The sequence below is a fragment of the Phocoena phocoena genome, chromosome 8 (genome assembly GCF_963924675.1).
Source record: "Phocoena phocoena chromosome 8, mPhoPho1.1, whole genome shotgun sequence".
NCBI classification, from domain to species: Eukaryota; Metazoa; Chordata; class Mammalia; order Artiodactyla; family Phocoenidae; genus Phocoena; species Phocoena phocoena.
In genome coordinates, this window is record NC_089226.1 from 322,745 (window position 1) to 347,700 (window position 24,956).

The window sequence follows — 24,956 nt, forward strand, 5'->3', positions numbered from 1 at the left end:
TTGGTAAATTTAAGAAAACTGAAATTGTATCAAGTATCTTTTCCGACCACAACGCCATGAGACTAGATATCAATTACAGGAAAAGATCTGTAAAAAATACAAACACATGGAGGCTAAACAATACACTACTTAATAATGAAGTGATCACTGAAGAAATCAAAGAGGAAATAAAAAAATACCTAGAAACAAATGACAATGGAGACACAACGACCCAAAACCTATGGGATGCAGCAAAAGCAGTTCTAAGGGGGAAGTTTATAGCAATACAAGCCCACCTTAAGAAGCAGGAAACATCTCGAATAAACAACCTAACCTTGCACCTCAAGCAATTAGAGAAAGAAGAACAAAAAAACCCCAAAGCTAGGAGAAGGAAAGAAATCATAAAAATCAGATCAGAAATAAATGAAAAAGAAATGAAGGAAACAATAGCAAAGATCAATAAAACTAAAAGCTGGTTCTTTGAGAAGATAAACAAAATAGATAAACCACTAGCCAGACTCATCAAGAAAAAAAGGGAGAAGACTCAAATCAATAGAATTAGAAATGAAAAAGGAGAAGTAACAACTGACACTGCAGAAATAAAAAAAATCATGAAAGATTACTACAAGCAACTCTATGCCAATAAAATGGACAATCTGGAAGAAATGGACAAATTCTTAGAAATGCACAACCTGCCAAGACTGAATCAGGAAGAAATAGAAAATATGAACAGACCAATCACAAGCACTGAAATTGAAACTGTGATTAAAAACCTTCCAACAAACAAAAGCCCAGGACCAGATGGCTTCACAGGTGAATTCTATCAAACGTTTAGAGAAGAGCTAACACCTATCCTTCTCAAACTCTTCCAAAATATAGTAGAGGGAGGAACACTCCCAAATTCCTTCTACGAAGCCACCATCACCTTGATACCAAAACCAGACAAGGATGTCGCAAAGAAAGAAAACTACAGGCCAATATCACTGATGAACATAGATGCAAAAATCCTCAACAAAATACTAGCAAACAGAATCCAACAGCACATTAAAAGGATCATACACCATGATCAAGTGGGGTTTATTCCAGGAATGCAAGGATTCTTCAATATACGCAAATCTATCAATGTGATAAACCATATTAACAAATTGAAGGAGAAAAACCATATGATCATCTCAATAGATGCAGAGAAAGCTTTCGACAAAATTCAACACCCATTTATGATAAAAACCCTCCAGAAAGTAGGCATAGAGGGAACTTTCCTAAACATAATAAAAGCCATATATGACAAGCCCACAGCAAACATCATCCTCAATGGTGAAAAACTGAAAGCATTTCCACTAATATCAGGAACAAGACAAGGTTGCCCACTCTCACCACTCTTATTCAACATAGTTTTGGAAGTTTTAGCCACAGCAATCAGAGAAGAAAAGGAAATAAAAGGAATCCAAATCGGAAAAGAAGAAGTAAAGCTGTCACTGTTTGCAGATGACATGATACTATACATAGAGAATCCTAAAGATGCTACCAGAAAACTACTAGAGCTAATCAATGAATTTGGTAAAGTAGCAGGATACAAAATTAATGCACAGAAATCTCTGGCATTCCTATATACTAATGATGAAAAATCTGAAAGTGAAATCAAGAAAACACTCCCATTTACCATTGCAACAAAAAGAATAAAATATCTAGGAATAAACCTACCTAAGGATACGAAAGACCTGTATGCAGAAAATTATAAGACACTGATGAAAGAAATTAAAGATGATACAAATAGATGGAGAGATATACCATGTTCTTGGATGGGAAGAATCAACATTGTGAAAATGACTCTACTACCCAAAGCAATCTACAGATTCAATGCAATCCCTATCAAACTACCACTGGCATTTTTCACAGAACTAGAACAAAAAATTTCGCAATTTGTATGGAAACACAAAAGACCCCGAATAGCCAAAGCAATCTTGAGAACGAAAAAAGGAGCTGGAGGAATCAGGCTCCCTGACTTCAGACTATATTACAAAGCAACAGTAATCAAGACAGTATGGTACTGGCACAAAAACAGAAAGATAGATCAGTGGAACAGGATAGAAAGCCCAGAGATAAACCCACGCACATATGGACACCTTATCTTTGATAAAGGAGGCAGGAATGTACAGTGGAGAAAGGACAGCCTCTTCAATAAATGGTGCTGGGAAAACTGGACAGGTACATGTAAAAGTATGAGATTAGATCACTCCCTAACACCATACACAAAAATAAGCTCAAAATGGATTAAAGACCTAAATGTAAGGCCAGAAACTATCAAACTCTTAGAAGAAAACATAGGAAGAACACTCTATGACATAAATCACAGCAAGATCCTTTCTGACCCACCTCCTAGAGTAATGGAAATAAAAACAAAAATAAACAAATGGGACCTAATGAAACTTCAAAGCTTTTGCACAGCAAAGGAAACCATAACCAAGACCAAAAGACAACCCTCAGAATGGGAGAAAACATTTGCAAATGAAGCAACTGACAAAGGATTAATCTCCAAAATTTACAAGCAGCTCATGCAGCTCAATAACAAAAAAACAAACAACCCAATCCAAAAATGGGCAGAAGACCTAAATAGACATTTCTCCAAAGAAGATATACAGAATGCCAACAAACACATGAAAGAATGCTCAACATCATTAATCATTAGAGAAATGCAAATCAAAACTACAATGAGATATCATCTCACACCAGTCAGAATGGCCATCATCAAAAAATCAAGAAACAATAAATGCTGGAGAGGGTGTGGAGAAAAGGGGACACTCTTGCACTGCTGGTGGGAATGTGAATTGGTTCAGCCACTGTGGAGAACAGTATGGAGGTTCCTTAAAAAACTACAAATAGAATTACCATATGACCCAGCAATCCCACTACTTGGCATATACCCTGAGAAAACCAAAATTCAAAGAGAGTCATGTACCAAAATGTTCATTGCAGCTCTATTTACAATAGCCAGGACATGGAAACAACCTAAGCGCCCATCATCGGATGAATGGATAAAGAAGATGTGGCACATATACACAATGGAATATTACTCAGCCTTAAAAAGAAATGAAATTGAGCTATTTGTAATGAGATGGATAGACCTAGAATCTGTCATACAGAGTGAAGTAAGTCAGAAAGAAAAAGACAAATACCGTATGCTAACACATATATATGGAATTTAAGGGAAAAAAATGTCATGAAGAACCTAGGGGTAAGATAGGAATAAAGACGCAGACCTACTGGAGAACGGACTTAAGGATATGGGGAGGGGGAAGGGTGAGTTTTGACAGGGCGAGAGAGAGTCATGGACATATACACACTAACAAACGTAGTAAGGTAGATAGCTGGGGGGAAGCAGCTGCAAGGCACAGGGATATTAGCTCGGTGCTTTGTGACAGCCTGGAAGGGTGGGATGGGGAGAGTGGGAGGGAGGGAGACGCAAGAGGGAAGACATATGGGAACATATGTATATGTATAGCTGATTCACTTTGTTGTAAAGCAGAAACTAACACACCATTGTAAAGCAACTATACCCCAATAAAGATGTTTAAAAAAAAAAAATGCATCTCAGTTTTCGTAGGAATTAAACAAAGGCTCAGCGTGCCCTGCTGAAAACAGATTAGGGCCTGAAGCAATCCTGCGGTTTTGTGCCCAGCTCACAAGAAAGCGAGTTGAAGAAAGCAGCTCAGGGGCACTGTAATTCACAAACCTGCAGAGTTATAAATGACAGCGATCTTCCAAAAGTATATTGAAGTAAGCCTGCGAAGGGGACTTGAAAGCGGGGCAGAATTTCAGGAAAACGATTGCAGGGGGTAGACTGGAATTGCCCTGAAAGCATAGGAAAAGAGGCAGAACGTCGACAATGATGCACTTGGCCAAAAAGGGCGTATGCGTTTTTTCCTGAATATATTCAGGAAAAAACGCATACGCCCTTTTTGGCCAACCAAGCAAGCCTGTAAAGGAAATCTGCACTACAATGAAGTCTCACTGCCCCCCGGGCAAAAGGGCCATCTGAAAAAAGTGTAAAATCCAGAAAGGTAGGACAGGATATGGAGAACAGGGAGCCTTGTTATGCTGATTGGCAGGATGTAAATTGCCAGCAGCCACCCTGGAGAAGTGTATGGTGTTTCCTGAAACACGTAAGAAACAAAGCAACACAGCCTATGGCACTTCCACTTATGGTCCTATAGCTTACGGAAATTAAAATCAAAAACAGACAGCCACCCCAATATTTGGGACGGCTGTGTTCACAAGAAGCTCGTCTACAGTATCAGGTAAATATCCCAGAAAGCAAAAAATGGATAAAGAAGTTGTGGCACGTACGAACAATGCAATATCGCTCAGCAATGAAATCAGTGTCATCAGGCCCGTAGCGGCATAGTGAGTGGATGCAGGTACTGTGATTCTACGTGAACTACGTCACACAGAAAAAGAAACATCATAAGATATCACTAATACACAGAATGTAAACTTGACTACACATGAACTGAATTACAAAACAGAACAGGGTCTCAAATTTAGAAAACCAACTAGTGCTTGCTTATGGGGAAAGGTGCGTTGGGGTGCTGCATAAAACCAGAGACTGAAATTAGCACAGATAACTTTCCATAAGCCAAATATGTAATAGACAAGACCTACTCCTTGCTCAACGAAATGGACCCAACACCACATATTCAACGCCTAGGAATATACCTGACTAGGAAGAATCTTAAAACCCATGGATATATATGTCTCCGTAAGAGAATCGAGCGTGTGTACAGCGGCCGAAACGCAGCAGTGAAAATCCGATAAATCCCATTATCAACATAAATTTCGAAAACAAAACACAAAGACAGTGAAATAGAGAGCAATTCTTAAATAATTCACTCAGGGCATGTGATGCAACCGGGATTGACCACATCTACACCCAGAGCTGGTTCAGACATAAGGCTGGACACTTCAGGCTGATAGCATTGGTGAGTTTCGGTGAGCAAATGCAGACCCTTTGAAGTCATACTGCCTGGTACCCATTCCATGGGTCCCAAATCTCCAGGTTCAAGGGATTCTTCCTCCAGCTAAAACATGCATGGGAAACCCAGAGTATCGTCCACCGTGTGATTGGGAAACGATTTAAAATGCATCTCAGTTTTCGTATCCTGGTCCTCGGGTTCACCATTCCAGATGCTTTACTAACACTCTCCCCGCTTGGAGAGTCAGTGGCTTTAACCTCCTCTTTGGCACAGCTTACAATTTCTGTGCAAGATGAACAGGATTAGGGAGAACCAATGAGAGATTAGCTGTAGGTGTCTGCACGGGCAAATGTAACGCTCATTGCCCACCAGGAAGAAGAATTAACCAAAGGCTCAGTGTGCCCTGCCGGAAACAGATTAGGGCCTGAAGCAATCCTGTGGTTTTGTGCCGAGCTCACAAGAAAGCGAGTTGAAGAAAGGAGCTCAGGGTCACTGTAATTCACAATCCTGCAGAGTTATAAATGACAGCTATCCTCCAAAAATATATTGAAGTAAGCCTGCGAAGGGGACTTGAAAGCGGGGCAGAATTTCAGGAAAACGATTGCAGGAGGTAGACTGGAATTGCCCTGAAACCATAGGAAAAGAGGCAGAACATCGACAATGATGCACTTGGCCAAAAAGGGCGTATGCGTTTTTTCCTGAATATATTCATGAAAAAACGCATACGCCCTTTTTGGCCAACCAAGCAAGCCTGTAAAGGAAATCTGCACTACAATGAAGTCTCACTGCCCCCCGGGCAAAAGGGCCATCGGAAAAAAGTGCAAAATCCAGAAAGGTAGGACAGGATATGGAGAACAGGCAGCCTTGTTATGCTGATTGGCAGGATGTAAATTGCCAGCAGCCACCCTGGAGAAGTGTATGGTGTTTCCTGAAACACGTAAGAAACAAAGCAACACAGCCTATGGCACTTCCACTTATGGTCCTATAGCTTACGGAAATTAAAATCAAAAACAGAGAGCCACCCCAATATTTGGGACGGCTGTGTTCCCAAGAAGCTCGTCTACAGTACCAGGTAAATATCCCAGAAAGCAAAAAATGGATAAAGAAGTTGTGGCACGTACGTGCAATGCAATATCACTCAGCAATGAAATCTGTGTCATCAGGCCCGTAGCGGCATAGTGAGTGGATGCAGGTACGGTGATTCTACGTGAACTACGTCACACAGAAAAAGAAACATCATAAGATATCACTAATACACGGAATGTAAACTTGACTACACATGAACTGAATTACAAAACAGAACAGGGTCTCAAATTTAGAAAACCAACTAGTGCTTGCTTATGGGGAAAGGTGCCTTGGTGTGCTGTATAAAACCAGAGACTGAAATTAGCACAGATAACTTTCCATAAGCCAAATATGTAATAGACAAGACCTACTCCTTGCTCAACGAAATGGACTCAACACCACATATTCAACGCCTAGGAATATACCTGACTAGGAAGAATCTTAAAACCCATGGATATATATGTCTCCGTAAGAGAATCAAGCGTGTGTACAGAGGCATAAACGCAGCAGTGAAAATCCGATAAATCCCATTATCAAAATAAATTTCAAAAACAAAACACAAAGACAGTGAAATAGAGAGCAATTCTTAAATAATTCACTCAGGGCATGTGATGCAACCGGGATTGACCACATCTACACCCAGAGCTGGTTGAGACATAAGGCTGGACACTTCAGGCTGATAGCATTGGTGAGTTTCGGTGAGCAAATGCAGACCCTTTGAAGTCATACTGCATGGTACTCATTCCATGGGTCCCAACTCTCCAGGTTCAAGGGATTCTTCCTCCAGCTAAAACATGCATGGGAAACCCAGAGTATCGTCCACCATGTGATTGGGAAACGATTTAAAATGCATCTCAGTTTTCGTATCCTGGTCCTCGGGTTCACCATTCCAGATGCTTTACTAACACTCTCCCCGCTTGGAGAGTCAGTGCCTTTAACCTCCTGTTTAGCACAGCTTGCAATTTCTGTGCAAATGAACAGGAATAGGGAGAACCAATGAGAGACAACTGTAGGTGTCTGCACAGGCAAATGTAACGCTCATTGCCCACCAGGAAGAGGAATTAACCAAAGGCTCAGTGTGCCCTGCCGGAAACAGATTAGGGCCTGAAGCAATCCTGTGGTTTTGTGCCGAGCTCACAAGAAAGCGAGTTGAAGAAAGGAGCTCAGGGGCACTGTAATTCACAAACCTGCAGAGTTATAAATGACAGCTATCCTCCAAAAATATATTGAAGTAAGCCTGCGAAGGGGACTTGAAAGCGGGGCAGAATTTCAGGAAAACGATTGCAGGGGGTAGACTGGAATTGCCCTGAAAGCATAGGAAAAGAGGCAGAACGTCGACAATGATGCACTTGGCCAAAAAGGGCGTATGCGTTTTTTCCTGAATATATTCAGGAAAAAACGCATACGCCCTTTTTGGCCAACCAAGCAAGCCTGTAAAGGAAATCTGCACTACAATGAAGTCTCACTGCCCCCCGGGCAAAAGGGCCATCGGAAAAAAGTGCAAAATCCAGAAAGGTAGGACAGGATATGGAGAACAGGGAGCCTTGTTATGCTGATTGGCAGGATGTAAATTGCCAGCAGCCACCCTGGAGAAGTGTATGGTGTTTCCTGAAACACGTAAGAAACAAAGCAACACAGCCTATGGCACTTCCACTTATGGTCCTATAGCTTACGGAAATTAAAATCAAAAACAGACAGCCACCCCAATATTTGGGACGGCTGTGTTCACAAGAAGCTCGTCTACAGTACCAGGTAAATATCCCAGAAAGCAAAAAATGGATAAAGAAGTTGTGGCACGTACGTACAATGCAATATCACTCAGCAATGAAATCTGTGTCATCAGGCCCGTAGCGGCATAGTGAGTGGATGCAGGTACGGTGATTCTACGTGAACTACGTCACACAGAAAAAGAAACATCATAAGATATCACTAATACACGGAATGTAAACTTGACTACACATGAACTGAATTAGAAAACAGAACAGGGTCTCAAATTTAGAAAACCAACTAGTGCTTGCTTATGGGGAAAGGTGCCTTGGGGTGCTGCATAAAACCAGAGACTGAAATTAGCACAGATAACTTTCCATAAGCCAAATATGTAATAGACAAGACCTACTCCTTGCTCAACGAAATCGACCCAACACCACATATTCAACGCCTAGGAATATACCTGACTAGGAAGAATCTTAAAACCCATGGATATATATGTCTCCGTAAGAGAATCAAGAGTGTGTACTGCGGCCGAAACGCAGCAGTGAAAATCCGATAAATCCCATTATCAAAATAAATTTCGAAAACAAAACACAAAGACAGTGAAATAGAGAGCAATTCTTAAATAATTCACTCAGGGCATGTGATGCAACCGGGATTGACCACATCTACACCCAGAGCTGGTTGAGACATAAGGCTGGACACTTCAGGCTGATAGCATTGGTGAGTTTTGGTGAGCAAATGCAGACCCTTTGAAGTCATACTGCATGGTACCCATTCCATGGGTCCCAACTCTTCAGGTTCAAGGCATTCTTCCTCCAGCTAAAACATGCATGGGAAACCCAGAGTATGGTCCACCGTTTGATTGGGAAACGATTTTAAATGCATCTCAGACAGGCTTGGAAGATGGCGGGAGAGTAATACGCGGAGATCGCCTTCCTCCCCATGGATACACCAGAAATACATCCACACGTGGAACAACTCCTACAGAACTCCTACTGAAGGCTGGCAGAAGACCTCAGACCTCCCAAAAGGCAAGAAACTCCCCACGTAACTGGGTAGGGCAAAAGAAAAAACAGAGACAAAAGAATAAGGACGGCACCTGCACCAGTGGGAGGGAGCTGTGAAGGAGGAAAAGTTTCCACACACTAGGAAGCCCCTCCGTGAGCGGAGACTGCGGGAGGCAGAGGGGGGAGTTTCGGGACCGCGGAGTAGTGCACAGCGACGGGTGCGGAGGGCAAAGCGGGGAGATTCCTGCACAGACGATCGGCGCCGACCAGCACTCACCAACCCGAGAGGCTTGCTGCTCACCCACCGGGGCGGGCGGGGCTGCGAGCTGAGGCTCGGGTTTTGGTTTTGGACGGAGCTCAGGGAGAGGACTGGGGTTGGCGCCTTGAACATAGCCTGAAGGGGTTAGTGCACCACGACTAGCCGGGAGGGAGTTTGGGGAAAAGCCTGCACCGGCCGAAGAGGCAAGAGACTTTTTCTTCCCTCTTTGTCTCCTGGTGCGCGAGGAGAGGGGTTTAAGAGCGCTGCTTAAAGGAACTCCAGAGACGGGCGCGAGCCGCGGCTAAAAGCGCGAACCCCAGAGACGGGCGCGAGCCGCGGCTGAGGGCGCGAGCCCCCGAGACGGGCGCGAGCCGCGGCTGAAAGCGCAAACCCCAGAGACGGGCGCGAGCCGCGGCTAAAACCGCGGACCCCAGAGACGGGCGGGAGACGCTAAGGCTGCTGCTGCCGCCACCAAGGGGCCTGTGTGCGAGCACAGGTCACTCTCCACACCCCTCTTCCGCGGAGCCTGTGCAGCCCGCCACTGCCAGGTTCCCGGGATCCAGGGACAACTTCCCCGGGACAACGCACGGCGGGCCTCAGGCTGGTGCAACGTCACGCCGGCCTCTGCCGCAACGTCACGCTGCCTCTGCCGCCGCAGGCCGGCCCCGCACGCAGTGCCCCTCCTTCCCCCATCCCCCAACCCCCGGCCTGAGTGAGCCGGAGGCCCCGAATCAGCGGCTCCTTTAACCCCGTCCTGTCTGAGCAAAAAACAGACGCCCTCCAGCGATCTGCGCGCAGGGGCAGGGCCGGGTACAAAGCTGAGCTCCTGTGAGCTGTGAGAACAAAGAAGAGAAAGGGAAATCTCTCCCAGCAGCCACAGAAGCAGCGGATTGAAGCTCCACAATCAACTTGATATACCCTGCATCTGTGGAATACCTGAATAGACAAGGAATGATCCCAAATTGAAGAGGTGGAATTTAGGAGCGAAATCTATGATTTTTTTCCCTTTTCCTCTTTTTGTGAAGGTGTACGTGTATGCTCCTGTGTGACATCTAGTCTGTATACTCTAGCTTCCACCATTTGTCCTAGGGCTCTATCCGTCCATGACTTTTTTTAAAAAATTCTTTTTCTTAATAATTAAGTTTAATTGTAATAACTTTATTATACTTTACCTTCGTTCTTTCTTTCTTTCCTTCCTTCCCTCCCTCCTTTAGACAACGAATCACCCCAAATTGAGGAGGTGGTCTCAGGGAGCAGGATTTATGATTTTTCCCCCTTTACCTCTTTTTGTGAAGGTGTATGTGTATGCTTCTGTGTAAGATTTTCTCTGTATAGCTTTGCTTCCAACATTTGTCCTAAGGTTCTATCCGTCCCTTTTTTTTTTTTCTAAATATTTTTTAATTCAATAACTATATTATACTTTATTTTATTTTTACCGTATCATCTTTCTTTCTGTCTTTTTTTCCTTCTTTCCCTCCTTCCTTCCTTCCTCCCTCCCTCCCTCCCTCCCTCCTTTCTTTCCTTCTTTGCTTCTTTCTTCCTTCCTTCCTTTCCTCCTTTCCTTCTTTCTTTCCTCATACTTCTACTAATTCTCTCTACTTTTTCTCCCTTTTATTCTGAGCCGTGTGGATGAAAGGCTCTTGGTGCTCCAGCCAGGAGTCAGGGCTCTGCCTCTGAGGTAGGAGAGCCAACTTCAGGTCACTGGTCAACAAGAGACCTCCCAGCTCCACATAATATTAAACAGTGGAAATCTCCCAGAGACCTCCATCTTAACACCAGCACCCAGCTTCACTCAACGACCAGCAAGCCACAGTGCTGGACAACCTATGCCAAACAACTAGCAAAACAGGAACACAACCCCACCCATTAGCAGAGAGGCTGCCTAAAATCATAATAAGGCCACAGACACCCCAAAACACACCACCAGATGTGAACCTGCCCACTAGAGAGACAAGATCCAGCCTCATCCAGCACAACACAGGCACTAGTCCCCTCCACCAGGAAGCCTACACAACCCACTGAAACAACCTTAGCCACTGGAGACAGACATCAAAAACAACGGGAACTACGAAAGTGCAGCCTGCAAAAAGGAGACCCCAAACACAGTAAGATAAGCAAAATGAGAAGACAGAAAAACACACAGCAGATGAAGGAGCAAGATAAAAACCCACCAGACCTAACAAATGAAGAGGAAATAGGCAATCTACCTGAAAAAGAATTCAGAATAATGATAGTAAGGATGATCCGAAATCTTGGAAGTAGAATGGACAAAATGCAAGAAACAGTTAACAAGGACCTACAAGAACTAAAGATGAAACAAGCAACGATGAACAATGCAATAAATGAAATTAAAATCACTCTAGATAGGATCAATAGCAGAATAACTGAGGCAGAAGAACGGATAAGTGACCTGGAAGATAAAGTAGTGGAAATAACTACTGCAGAGCAGAATAAAGAAAAAAGAATGAAAAGAACTGAGGACAGTCTCAGAGACCTCTGGGACAACATGAAACGCACCAACATTCGAATTATAGGGGTTCCAGAAGAAGAAGAAAGAAAGAAAGGGACTGAGAAAATATTTGAAGAGATTATAGTTGAAAACTTCCCTAATATGGGAAAGGAAATAGTTAATCAAGTCCAGGAAGCACAGAGGGTCCCATACAGGATAAATACAAGGAGAAACACGCCAAGACACATATTAATCAAACTGTCAAAAATTAAATACAAAGAAAGCATATTAAAAGCAGCAAGGGAAAAACAACAAATAACACACAAGGGAATCCCCATAAGGTTAACAGCTGATCTCTCAGCAGAAACCCTACAAGCCAGAAGGGAGTGGCAGGACATACTGAAAGTGATGAAGGAGAATAGCCTGAAACCAAGACTACTCTACCCAGCAAGGATCTCATTCACATTTGATGGAGAAATTAAAACCTTTACAGACAAGCAAAAGCTGAGAGAGTTCAGCACCACCAAACCAGCTTTACAACAAATGTTAAAGGAACTTCTCTAGACACGAAACACGAGAAGGAAATGACCTATAGTAGCGAACCCAAAACAATATATAAAATGGAAATAGGAACATTCATATCAATAATTACCTTAAATGTAAATGGACTAAATGCTCCCACCAAAAGACACAGATTGGCTGAATGGATACAAAAACAAGACCCTTATATATGCTGTCTACAAGAGACCCACTTCAGAACTAGAGACACATACAGACTGAAAGTAAGGGGATGGAAAAAGATATTCCATGCAAATGGAAACCAAAAGAAAGCTGGAGTAGCAATTCTCATATCAGACAAAATAGACTTTAAAATAAGGACTATTAAAAGGGACAAAGAAGGACACTACATAATGATCAAGGGATTGATCCAAGAAGAAGATATAACAATTGTAAATATTTATGCACCCAACATAGGAGCACCTCAATACATAAGGCAAATACTAACAACCATAAAAGGGGAGATCAACAGTAACACATTCATAGTAGGGGACTTTAACACCCCACTTTCACCCATGGACAGATCATCCAAAATGAAAATAAATAAGGAAACACAAGCTTTAAATGATACATTAAACAAGATGGACTTAATTGATATTTATAGGACACTCCATCCAAAAACAACAGAATACACATTTTTCTCAAGTGCTCATGGAACATTCTCCAGGATAGATCATATCTTGGGTCACAAATCAAGCCTTGGTAAATTTAAGAAAACTGAAATTGTATCAAGTATCTTTTCCGACCACAACGCCATGAGACTAGATATCAATTACAGGAAAAGATCTGTAAAAAATACAAACACATGGAGGCTAAACAATACACTACTTAATAATGAAGTGATCACTGAAGAAATCAAAGAGGAAATAAAAAAATACCTAGAAACAAATGACAATGGAGACACAACGACCCAAAACCTATGGGATGCAGCAAAAGCAGTTCTAAGGGGGAAGTTTATAGCAATACAAGCCCACCTTAAGAAGCAGGAAACATCTCGAATAAACAACCTAACCTTGCACCTCAAGCAATTAGAGAAAGAAGAACAAAAAAACCCCAAAGCTAGGAGAAGGAAAGAAATCATAAAAATCAGATCAGAAATAAATGAAAAAGAAATGAAGGAAACAATAGCAAAGATCAATAAAACTAAAAGCTGGTTCTTTGAGAAGATAAACAAAATAGATAAACCACTAGCCAGACTCATCAAGAAAAAAAGGGAGAAGACTCAAATCAATAGAATTAGAAATGAAAAAGGAGAAGTAACAACTGACACTGCAGAAATAAAAAAAATCATGAGAGATTACTACAAGCAACTCTATGCCAATAAAATGGACAATCTGGAAGAAATGGACAAATTCTTAGAAATGCACAACCTGCCAAGACTGAATCAGGAAGAAATAGAAAATATGAACAGACCAATCACAAGCACTGAAATTGAAACTGTGATTAAAAACCTTCCAACAAACAAAAGCCCAGGACCAGATGGCTTCACAGGTGAATTCTATCAAACGTTTAGAGAAGAGCTAACACCTATCCTTCTCAAACTCTTCCAAAATATAGTAGAGGGAGGAACACTCCCAAATTCCTTCTACGAAGCCACCATCACCTTGATACCAAAACCAGACAAGGATGTCGCAAAGAAAGAAAACTACAGGCCAATATCACTGATGAACATAGATGCAAAAATCCTCAACAAAATACTAGCAAACAGAATCCAACAGCACATTAAAAGGATCATACACCATGATCAAGTGGGGTTTATTCCAGGAATGCAAGGATTCTTCAATATACGCAAATCTATCAATGTGATAAACCATATTAACAAATTGAAGGAGAAAAACCATATGATCATCTCAATAGATGCAGAGAAAGCTTTCGACAAAATTCAACACCCATTTATGATAAAAACCCTCCAGAAAGTAGGCATAGAGGGAACTTTCCTAAACATAATAAAAGCCATATATGACAAGCCCACAGCAAACATCATCCTCAATGGTGAAAAACTGAAAGCATTTCCACTAATATCAGGAACAAGACAAGGTTGCCCACTCTCACCACTCTTATTCAACATAGTTTTGGAAGTTTTAGCCACAGCAATCAGAGAAGAAAAGGAAATAAAAGGAATCCAAATCGGAAAAGAAGAAGTAAAGCTGTCACTGTTTGCAGATGACATGATACTATACATAGAGAATCCTAAAGATGCTACCAGAAAACTACTAGAGCTAATCAATGAATTTGGTAAAGTAGCAGGATACAAAATTAATGCACAGAAATCTCTGGCATTCCTATATACTAATGATGAAAAATCTGAAAGTGAAATCAAGAAAACACTCCCATTTACCATTGCAACAAAAAGAATAAAATATCTAGGAATAAACCTACCTAAGGATACGAAAGACCTGTATGCAGAAAATTATAAGACACTGATGAAAGAAATTAAAGATGATACAAATAGATGGAGAGATATACCATGTTCTTGGATGGGAAGAATCAACATTGTGAAAATGACTCTACTACCCAAAGCAATCTACAGATTCAATGCAATCCCTATCAAACTACCACTGGCATTTTTCACAGAACTAGAACAAAAAATTTCGCAATTTGTATGGAAACACAAAAGACCCCGAATAGCCAAAGCAATCTTGAGAACGAAAAAAGGAGCTGGAGGAATCAGGCTCCCTGACTTCAGACTATATTACAAAGCAACAGTAATCAAGACAGTATGGTACTGGCACAAAAACAGAAAGATAGATCAGTGGAACAGGATAGAAAGCCCAGAGATAAACCCACGCACATATGGACACCTTATCTTTGATAAAGGAGGCAGGAATGTACAGTGGAGAAAGGACAGCCTCTTCAATAAATGGTGCTGGGAAAACTGGACAGGTACATGTAAAAGTATGAGATTAGATCACTCCCTAACACCATACACAAAAATAAGCTCAAAATGGATTAAAGACCTAAATGTAAGGCCAGAAACTATCAAACTCTTAGAAGAAAACATAGGAAGAACACTCTATGACATAAATCACAGCAAGATCCTTTCTGACCCACCTCCTAGAGTAATGGAAATAAAAACAAAAATAAACAAATGGGACCTAATGAAACTTCAAAGCTTTTGCACAGCAAAGGAAACCATAACCAAGACCAAAAGACAACCCTCAGAATGGGAGAAAACATTTGCAAATGAAGCAACTGACAAAGGATTAATCTCCAAAATTTACAAGCAGCTCATGCAGCTCAATAACAAAAAAACAAACAACCCAATCCAAAAATGGGCAGAAGACCTAAATAGACATTTCTCCAAAGAAGATATACAGAATGCCAACAAACACATGAAAGAATGCTCAACATCATTAATCATTAGAGAAATGCAAATCAAAACTACAATGAGATATCATCTCACACCAGTCAGAATGGCCATCATCAAAAAATCAAGAAACAATAAATGCTGGAGAGGGTGTGGAGAAAAGGGGACACTCTTGCACTGCTGGTGGGAATGTGAATTGGTTCAGCCACTGTGGAGAACAGTATGGAGGTTCCTTAAAAAACTACAAATAGAATTACCATATGACCCAGCAATCCCACTACTTGGCATATACCCTGAGAAAACCAAAATTCAAAGAGAGTCATGTACCAAAATGTTCATTGCAGCTCTATTTACAATAGCCAGGACATGGAAACAACCTAAGCGCCCATCATCGGATGAATGGATAAAGAAGATGTGGCACATATACACAATGGAATATTACTCAGCCTTAAAAAGAAATGAAATTGAGCTATTTGTAATGAGATGGATAGACCTAGAATCTGTCATACAGAGTGAAGTAAGTCAGAAAGAAAAAGACAAATACCGTATGCTAACACATATATATGGAATTTAAGGGAAAAAAATGTCATGAAGAACCTAGGGGTAAGATAGGAATAAAGACGCAGACCTACTGGAGAACGGACTTAAGGATATGGGGAGGGGGAAGGGTGAGTTTTGACAGGGCGAGAGAGAGTCATGGACATATACACACTAACAAACGTAGTAAGGTAGATAGCTGGGGGGAAGCAGCTGCAAGGCACAGGGATATTAGCTCGGTGCTTTGTGACAGCCTGGAAGGGTGGGATGGGGAGAGTGGGAGGGAGGGAGACGCAAGAGGGAAGACATATGGGAACATATGTATATGTATAGCTGATTCACTTTGTTGTAAAGCAGAAACTAACACACCATTGTAAAGCAACTATACCCCAATAAAGATGTTTAAAAAAAAAAAATGCATCTCAGTTTTCGTAGGAATTAAACAAAGGCTCAGCGTGCCCTGCTGAAAACAGATTAGGGCCTGAAGCAATCCTGCGGTTTTGTGCCCAGCTCACAAGAAAGCGAGTTGAAGAAAGCAGCTCAGGGGCACTGTAATTCACAAACCTGCAGAGTTATAAATGACAGCGATCTTCCAAAAGTATATTGAAGTAAGCCTGCGAAGGGGACTTGAAAGCGGGGCAGAATTTCAGGAAAACGATTGCAGGGGGTAGACTGGAATTGCCCTGAAAGCATAGGAAAAGAGGCAGAACGTCGACAATGATGCACTTGGCCAAAAAGGGCGTATGCGTTTTTTCCTGAATATATTCAGGAAAAAACGCATACGCCCTTTTTGGCCAACCAAGCAAGCCTGTAAAGGAAATCTGCACTACAATGAAGTCTCACTGCCCCCCGGGCAAAAGGGCCATCTGAAAAAAGTGTAAAATCCAGAAAGGTAGGACAGGATATGGAGAACAGGGAGCCTTGTTATGCTGATTGGCAGGATGTAAATTGCCAGCAGCCACCCTGGAGAAGTGTATGGTGTTTCCTGAAACACGTAAGAAACAAAGCAACACAGCCTATGGCACTTCCACTTATGGTCCTATAGCTTACGGAAATTAAAATCAAAAACAGACAGCCACCCCAATATTTGGGACAGCTGTGTTCACAAGAAGCTCGTCTACAGTATCAGGTAAATATCCCAGAAAGCAAAAAATGGATAAAGAAGTTGTGGCACGTACGAACAATGCAATATCGCTCAGCAATGAAATCAGTGTCATCAGGCCCGTAGCGGCATAGTGAGTGGATGCAGGTACTGTGATTCTACGTGAACTACGTCACACAGAAAAAGAAACATCATAAGATATCACTAATACACAGAATGTAAACTTGACTACACATGAACTGAATTACAAAACAGAACAGGGTCTCAAATTTAGAAAACCAACTAGTGCTTGCTTATGGGGAAAGGTGCGTTGGGGTGCTGCATAAAACCAGAGACTGAAATTAGCACAGATAACTTTCCATAAGCCAAATATGTAATAGACAAGACCTACTCCTTGCTCAACGAAATGGACCCAACACCACATATTCAACGCCTAGGAATATACCTGACTAGGAAGAATCTTAAAACCCATGGATATATATGTCTCCGTAAGAGAATCGAGCGTGTGTACAGCGGCCGAAACGCAGCAGTGAAAATCCGATAAATCCCATTATCAACATAAATTTCGAAAAGAAAACACAAAGACAGTGAAATAGAGAGCAATTCTTAAATAATTCACTCAGGGCATGTGATGCAACCGGGATTGACCACATCTACACCCAGAGCTGGTTCAGACATAAGGCTGGACACTTCAGGCTGATAGCATTGGTGAGTTTCGGTGAGCAAATGCAGACCCTTTGAAGTCATACTGCCTGGTACCCATTCCATGGGTCCCAAATCTCCAGGTTCAAGGGATTCTTCCTCCACCTAAAACATGCATGGGAAACCCAGAGTATCGTCCACCGTGTGATTGGGAAACGATTTAAAATGCATCTCAGTTTTCGTATCCTGGTCCTCGGGTTCACCATTCCAGATGCTTTACTAACACTCTCCCCGCTTGGAGAGTCAGTGGCTTTAACCTCCTCTTTGGCACAGCTTACAATTTCTGTGCAAGATGAACAGGATTAGGGAGAACCAATGAGAGACTAGCTGTAGATGTCTGCACGGGCAAATGTAACGCTCATTGCCCACCAGGAAGAAGAATTAACCAAAGGCTCAGTGTGCCCTGCCGGAAACAGATTAGGGCCTGAAGCAATCCTGTGGTTTTGTGCCGAGCTCACAAGAAAGCGAGTTGAAGAAAGGAGCTCAGGGTCACTGTAATTCACAATCCTGCAGAGTTATAAATGACAGCTATCCTCCAAAAATATATTGAAGTAAGCCTGCGAAGGGGACTTGAAAGCGGGGCAGAATTTCAGGAAAACGATTGCAGGAGGTAGACTGGAATTGCCCTGAAACCATAGGAAAAGAGGCAGAACATCGACAATGATGCACTTGGCCAAAAAGGGCGTATGCGTTTTTTCCTGAATATATTCATGAAAAAACGCATACGCCCTTTTTGGCCAACCAAGCAAGCCTGTAAAGGAAATCTGCACTACAATGAAGTCTCACTGCCCCCCGGGCAAAAGGGCCATCGGAAAAAAGTGCAAAATCCAGAAAGGTAGGACAGGATATGGAGAACAGGCAGCCTTGTTATGCTGATTGGCAGGATGTAAATTGCCAGCAGCCACCCTGGAGAAGTGTATGGTGTTTCCTGAAACACGTAAGAAACAAAGCAACACAGCCTATGGCACTTCCACTTATGGTCCTATAGCTTACGGAAATTAAAATCAAAAACAGAGAGCCACCCCAATATTTGGGACGGCTGTGTTCCCAAGAAGCTCGTCTACAGTACCAGGTAAATATCCCAGAAAGCAAAAAATGGATAAAGAAGTTGTGGCACGTACGTGCAATGCAATATCACTCAGCAATGAAATCTGTGTCATCAGGCCCGTAGCGGCATAGTGAGTGGATGCAGGTACGGTGATTCTACGTGAACTACGTCACACAGAAAAAGAAACATCATAAGATATCACTAATACACGGAATGTAAACTTGACTACACATGAACTGAATTACAAAACAGAACAGGGTCTCAAATTTAGAAAACCAACTAGTGCTTGCTTATGGGGAAAGGTGCCTTGGTGTGCTGTATAAAACCAGAGACTGAAATTAGCACAGATAACTTTCCATAAGCCAAATATGTAATAGACAAGACCTACTCCTTGCTCAACGAAATGGACTCAACACCACATATTCAACGCCTAGGAATATACCTGACTAGGAAGAATCTTAAAACCCATGGATTTATATGTCTCCGTAAGAGAAACAAGCGTGTGTACAGTGGAATAAACGCAGCAATGAAAATCCGATAAATCCCATTATCAAAATAAATTTCGAAAACAAAACACAAAGACAGTGAAATAGAGAGCAATTCTTAAATAATTCACTCAGGGCATGTGATGCAACCGGGATTGACCACATCTACACCCAGAGCTGGTTGAGACATAAGGCTGGACACTTCAGGCTGATAGCATTGGTGAGTTTCGGTGAGCAAATGCAGACCCTTTGAAGTCATACTGCATGGTACCCATTCCATGGGTCTCAACTCTCCAGGTTCAAGGGATTCTTCCTCCAGCTAAAACATGCTTGGGAAACCAAGTGTATCGTCCACCGTGTGATTGGGAAACGATTTAAAATGCATCTCAGTTTTCGTATCCTGGTCCTCGGGTTCACCATTCCAGATGCTTTACTAACACTCTCCCCGCTTGGAGAGTCAGTGCCTTTAACCTCCTCTTTGGCACAGCTTGCAATTTCTGTGCAAGATGAACAGGAATAGGGAGAACCAATGAGAGACTAGTTGTAGGTGTCTGCACGGGCAAATGTAACGCTCATTGCCCACCAGGAAGAGGAATTAAACAAAGGCTCAGTGTGCCCTGCTGGAAACAGATTAGGGCCTGAAGCAATTCTGCGGTTTTGTGCCCAGCTCACAAGAAAGCGAGTTGAAGAAAGGAGCTCAGGGGCACTGTAATTCACAAACCTGCAGAGTTATAATTGACAGCTATCCTCCAAAAATATATTGAAGTAAGCCTGCGAAGGGGACTTGAAAGCGGGGCAGAATTTCAGGAAAACGATTGCAGGGGGTAGACTGGAATTTCCCTGAAAGCATAGGAAAAGAGGCACAACGTCGACAATGATGCACTTGGCCAAAAAGGGCGTATGCGTTTTTTCCTGAATATATTCATGAAAAAACGCATACGCCCTTTTTGGCCAACCAAGCAAGCCTGTAAAGGAAATCTGCACTACAATTAAGTCTCACTGCCCCCCGGGCAAAAGGGCCATCTGAAAAGAGTGTAAAATCCAGAAAGGTAGGACAGGATATGGAGAACAGGGAGCCTTGTTATGCTGATTTGCAGGATGTAAATTGTCAGCAGCCACCGCGGAGAAGTGTATGGTGTTTCCTGAAACACGTAAGAAACAAAGCAACACAGCCTATGGCACTTCCACTTATGGTCCTATAGCTTACGGAAATTAAAATCAAAAACAGACAGCCACCCCAATATTTGGGACGGCTGTGTTCACAAGAAGCTCGTCTACAGTATCAGGAAAATATCCCAGAAAGCAAAAAATGGATAATGAAGTTGTGGCACGAACGTACAATGCAATATCACTCAGCAATGAAATCTGTGTCATCAGGCACGTAGCGGCATAGTGAGTAGATGCAGTTACGGTGATTCTACGTGAACTACGTCACACAGAAAAAGAAACATCATAAGATATCACTAATACACGGAATGTAAACTTGACTACACATGAACTGAATTACAAAACAGAACAGGGTCTAAAATTTAGAAAACCAACTAGTGCTTGCTTATGGGCAAAGGTGCGTTGGAGTGCTGCATAAAACCAGAGACTGAAATTAGCACAGATAACTTTCCATAAGCCAAATATGTAATAGACAAGACCTACTCCTTGCTCAACGAAATGGACCCAACACCACATATTCAACGCCTAGGAATATACCTGACTAGGAAGAATCTTAAAACCCATGGATATATATGTCTCCGTAAGAGAATCAAGCGTGTGTACAGCGGCCGAAACGCAGCAGTGAAAATCCTATAAATCCCATTATCAAAATAAATTTCAAAAACAAATCACAAAGACAGTGAAATAGAGAGCAATTCTTAAATAATTCACTCAGGGCATGTGATGCAACCGGGATTGACCACATCTACACCCAGAGCTGGTTGAGACATAAGGCTGGACACTTCAGGCTGATAGCATTGGTGAGTTTCAGTGAGCAAATGCAGACCCTTTGAAGTCATACTGCATGGTACCCATTCCATGGGTCCCAACTCTCCAGGTTCAAGGGATTCTTCCTCCAGCTAAAACATGCATGGGAAACCCAGAGTATCGTCCACCGTGTGATTGGGAAACGATTTAAAATGCATCTCAGTTTTCGTATCCTGGTCCTCGGGTTCACCATTCCAGATGCTTTACTAACACTCTCCCCGCTTGGAGAGTCAGTGCCTTTAACCTCCTCTTTGGCACAGCTTGCAATTTCTGTGCAAGATGAACAGGAATAGGGAGAACCAATGAGAGACTAGCTGTAGGTGTCTGCACGGGCAAATGTAACGCTCATTGCCCACCAGGAAGAGGAATTAACAAAAGGGTCAGCATGCCCTGCCGGAAAAAGATTAGGGCCTGAAGCAATCCTGCGGTTTTGTGCCCAGCTCACAAGAAAGCGAGTTGAAGAAAGGAGCTCAGGGTCACTGTAATTCACAAACCTGCTGAGTTATAAATGACAGCTATCCTCCAAAAATATATTGAAGTAAGCCTGCGAAGGGGACTTGAAAGCGGGGCAGAATTTCAGAAAAACGATTGCAGAGGGTAGACTGTAATTGCCCTGAAAGCATAGGAAAAGAGGCAGAACGTCGACAATGATGCACTTGGCCAAAAAGGGCGTATGCGTTTTTTCCTGAATATATTCAGGAAAAAACGCATACGCCCTTTGTGGCCAACCAAGCAAGCCTGTAAAGGAAATCTGCAGTACAATGAAGTCTCTCTGCCCCCCGGGCAAAAGGGTCATCTGAAAAAAGTGTAAAATCCAGAAAGGTAAGACAGGATATGGAGAACAGGTAGCCTTGTTATGCTGATTGGCAGGATGTAAATTGCCGGCAGCCACCCTGGAGAAGTGTATGGTGTTTCCTGAAACACGTAAGAAACAAAGCAACACAGCCTATGGCACTTCCACTTATGGTCCTATAGCTTACGGAAATTAAAATCAAAAACAGACAGCCACCCCAATATTTGGGACGGCTGTGTTCACAAGAAGCTCGTCTACAGTATCAGGTAAATATCCCAGAAAGCAAAAAATGGATAAAGAAGTTGTGGCACGTACGTACAATGCAATATCACTCAGCAATGAAATCTGTGTCATCAGGCCCGTAGTGGCATAGTGAGTGGATGCAGATACGGTGAATCTACGTGAACTACGTCACACAGAAAAAGAAACATCATAAGATATCACTAATACACGGAATGTAAACTTGACTACACATGAACTGAATTACAAAACAGAACAGGGTCTCAAATTTAGAAAACCAACTAGTGCTTGCTTATGGGGAAAGGTGCGTTGGGGTGCTGCATAAAACCAGAGACTGAAATTAGCACAGATAACTTTCCATAAGCCAAATATGTAATAGACAAGACCTACTCCTTGCTCAACGAAATGGACCCAACACCACATATTCAACGCCTAGGAATATACCTGACTAGGAAGAATCTTAAAACCCATGGATATATATGTCTCCGTAAGAGAATCAAGTGTGTGTAGAGCGGCCGAAACGCACCAGTGAAAATCCGATAAATCCCATTATCAAAATAAATTTCGAAAACAAAACACAAAGACAGTGAAATAGAGAGCAATTCTTAAATAATTCACTCAGGGCATGTGATGCAACCGGGATTGACCACATCTACACCCAGAGCTGGTTGAGACATAAGGCTGGACACTTCAGGCTGATAGGATTGGTGAGTTTCGGTGAGCAAATGCAGACCCTTGAAGTCATACTCCATGGTACCTATTCCATAGGTCCCAACTCTTGAGGTTCAAGGCATTCTTCCTCCAGCTAAAACATGCATGGGAAACCCAGAGTATGGTCCACCGTGTGATTGGGAAACGATTTAAAATGCATCTCAGTTTTCGTATCCTAGTCCTCGGGTTCACCATTCCAGATGCTTTACTAACACTCTCCCTGCTTGGAGAGTCAGTGCCTTTAACCTCCTGTTTGGCACAGCTTGCAATTTCTGTGCAAGATGTACAGGAATAGGGAGAACAAATGAGAGACTAGCTGTAGGTGTCTGCACGGGCAAATGTAACGCTCATTTCCCACCAGGAAGAGGAATTAACCGAAGGCTCAGCATGCCCTGCCGGAAACAGTTTAGGGCCTGAAGCAATCCTGCGGTTTTGTGCCCAGTTCACAAGAAAGCGAGTTGAAGAAAGGAGCTCAGGGGCACTGTAATTCACAAACCTGCAGAGTTATAAATGACAGCTATCCTCCAAAAATATATTGAAGTAAGCCTGCGAACGGGACTTGAAAGCGGGGCAGAGTTTCAGGAAAACGATTGCAGGGGGTAGACTGGAATTGCCCTGAAAGCATAGGGAAAGAGGCAGAATGTCGACAATGATGCACTTGGCCAAAAAGGGCGTATGCGTTTTTTCCTGAATATATTCAGGAAAAAACGCATACGCCCTTTTTGGCCAACCAAGCAAGCCTGTAAAAATATCTGCACTACAATGAAGTCTCACTGCCCCCCGGGCAAAAGGGCCATCGGAAAAAAGTGTAAAATCCAGAAAGGTAGGACAGGATATGGAGAACAGGGAGCCTTGTTATGCTGATTGGCCAGATGTAAATTGCTAGCAGCCACCCTGGAGAAGTGTATGGTGTTTCCTGAAACACGTAAGAAATAAAGCAACACAGCCTATGGCAATTGCTCTTATGGTCCTATTCCTTAGGGAAATTAAAATCAAAAACACAGAGCCACCCCAAAGTTTGGGACGGCTGTGTTCCCAGGAAGCTCGTCTACAGTACCAGGTAAATATCCCAGAAAGCAAAAAATGGATAAAGAAGTTGAGGCACGTACCTGCAATGCAATATCACTCAGCAATGAAATCTGTGTCATCAGGCCCGTAGCGGCATAGTGAGTGGATGCAGGTACGGTGATTCTACGTGAACTACATCACACAGAAAAAGAAACATCATAAGATATCACTAATACACGGAATGTAAATTTAACTACACATGAACTGAATTACAAAACAGAACAGGGTCTCAAATTTTGAAAACCAACTAGTGCTTGCTTATGGGGAAATGTGCGTTGGGATCCTGCATAAAACCAGAGACTGAAATTAGCACAGATAACTTTCCATAAGCCAAATATGTAATAGACAAGACCTACTCCTTGCTCAACGAAAGGGACTCAACACCACATATTCAACGCCTAGGAATATACCTGACTACGAAGAATCTTAAAACCCATGGATTTATATGTCTCTGTAAGAGAATCAAGCGTGTGTACAGCGGCATAAACGCAGCAGTGAAAATCCGATAAATCCCATTATCAAAATAAATTTCAAAAACAAAACACAAAGACAGTGAAATAGAGAGCAATTCTTAAACAATTCACTCAGGGCATGTGATGCAACCGGGATTGACCACATCTACACCCACAGCTGTTTGAGACATAAGGCTGGACACTTCAGGTTATAGCAGTGGTGAGTTTCGGTGAGCAAATGCAGACCCTTTGAAGTCATACTGCGTGGTACCCATTCCATGGGTCCCAATTCTCCAGGTTCAAGGGATTCTTCCTCCAGCTAAAACATGCATGGGAAACCCAGAGTATCGTCCACCGTGTGATTGGGAAACGATTTAATATGCATCTCAGTTTTCGTATCCTGGTCCTCGGGTTCACCATTCCAGATGCTTTACTAACACTCTCCCCGCTTGGAGAGTCAGTGCCTTTAACCTCCTCTTTGGCACAGCTTGCAATTTCTGTGCAAGATGAACAGGAATAGGGAGAACCAATGAGAGA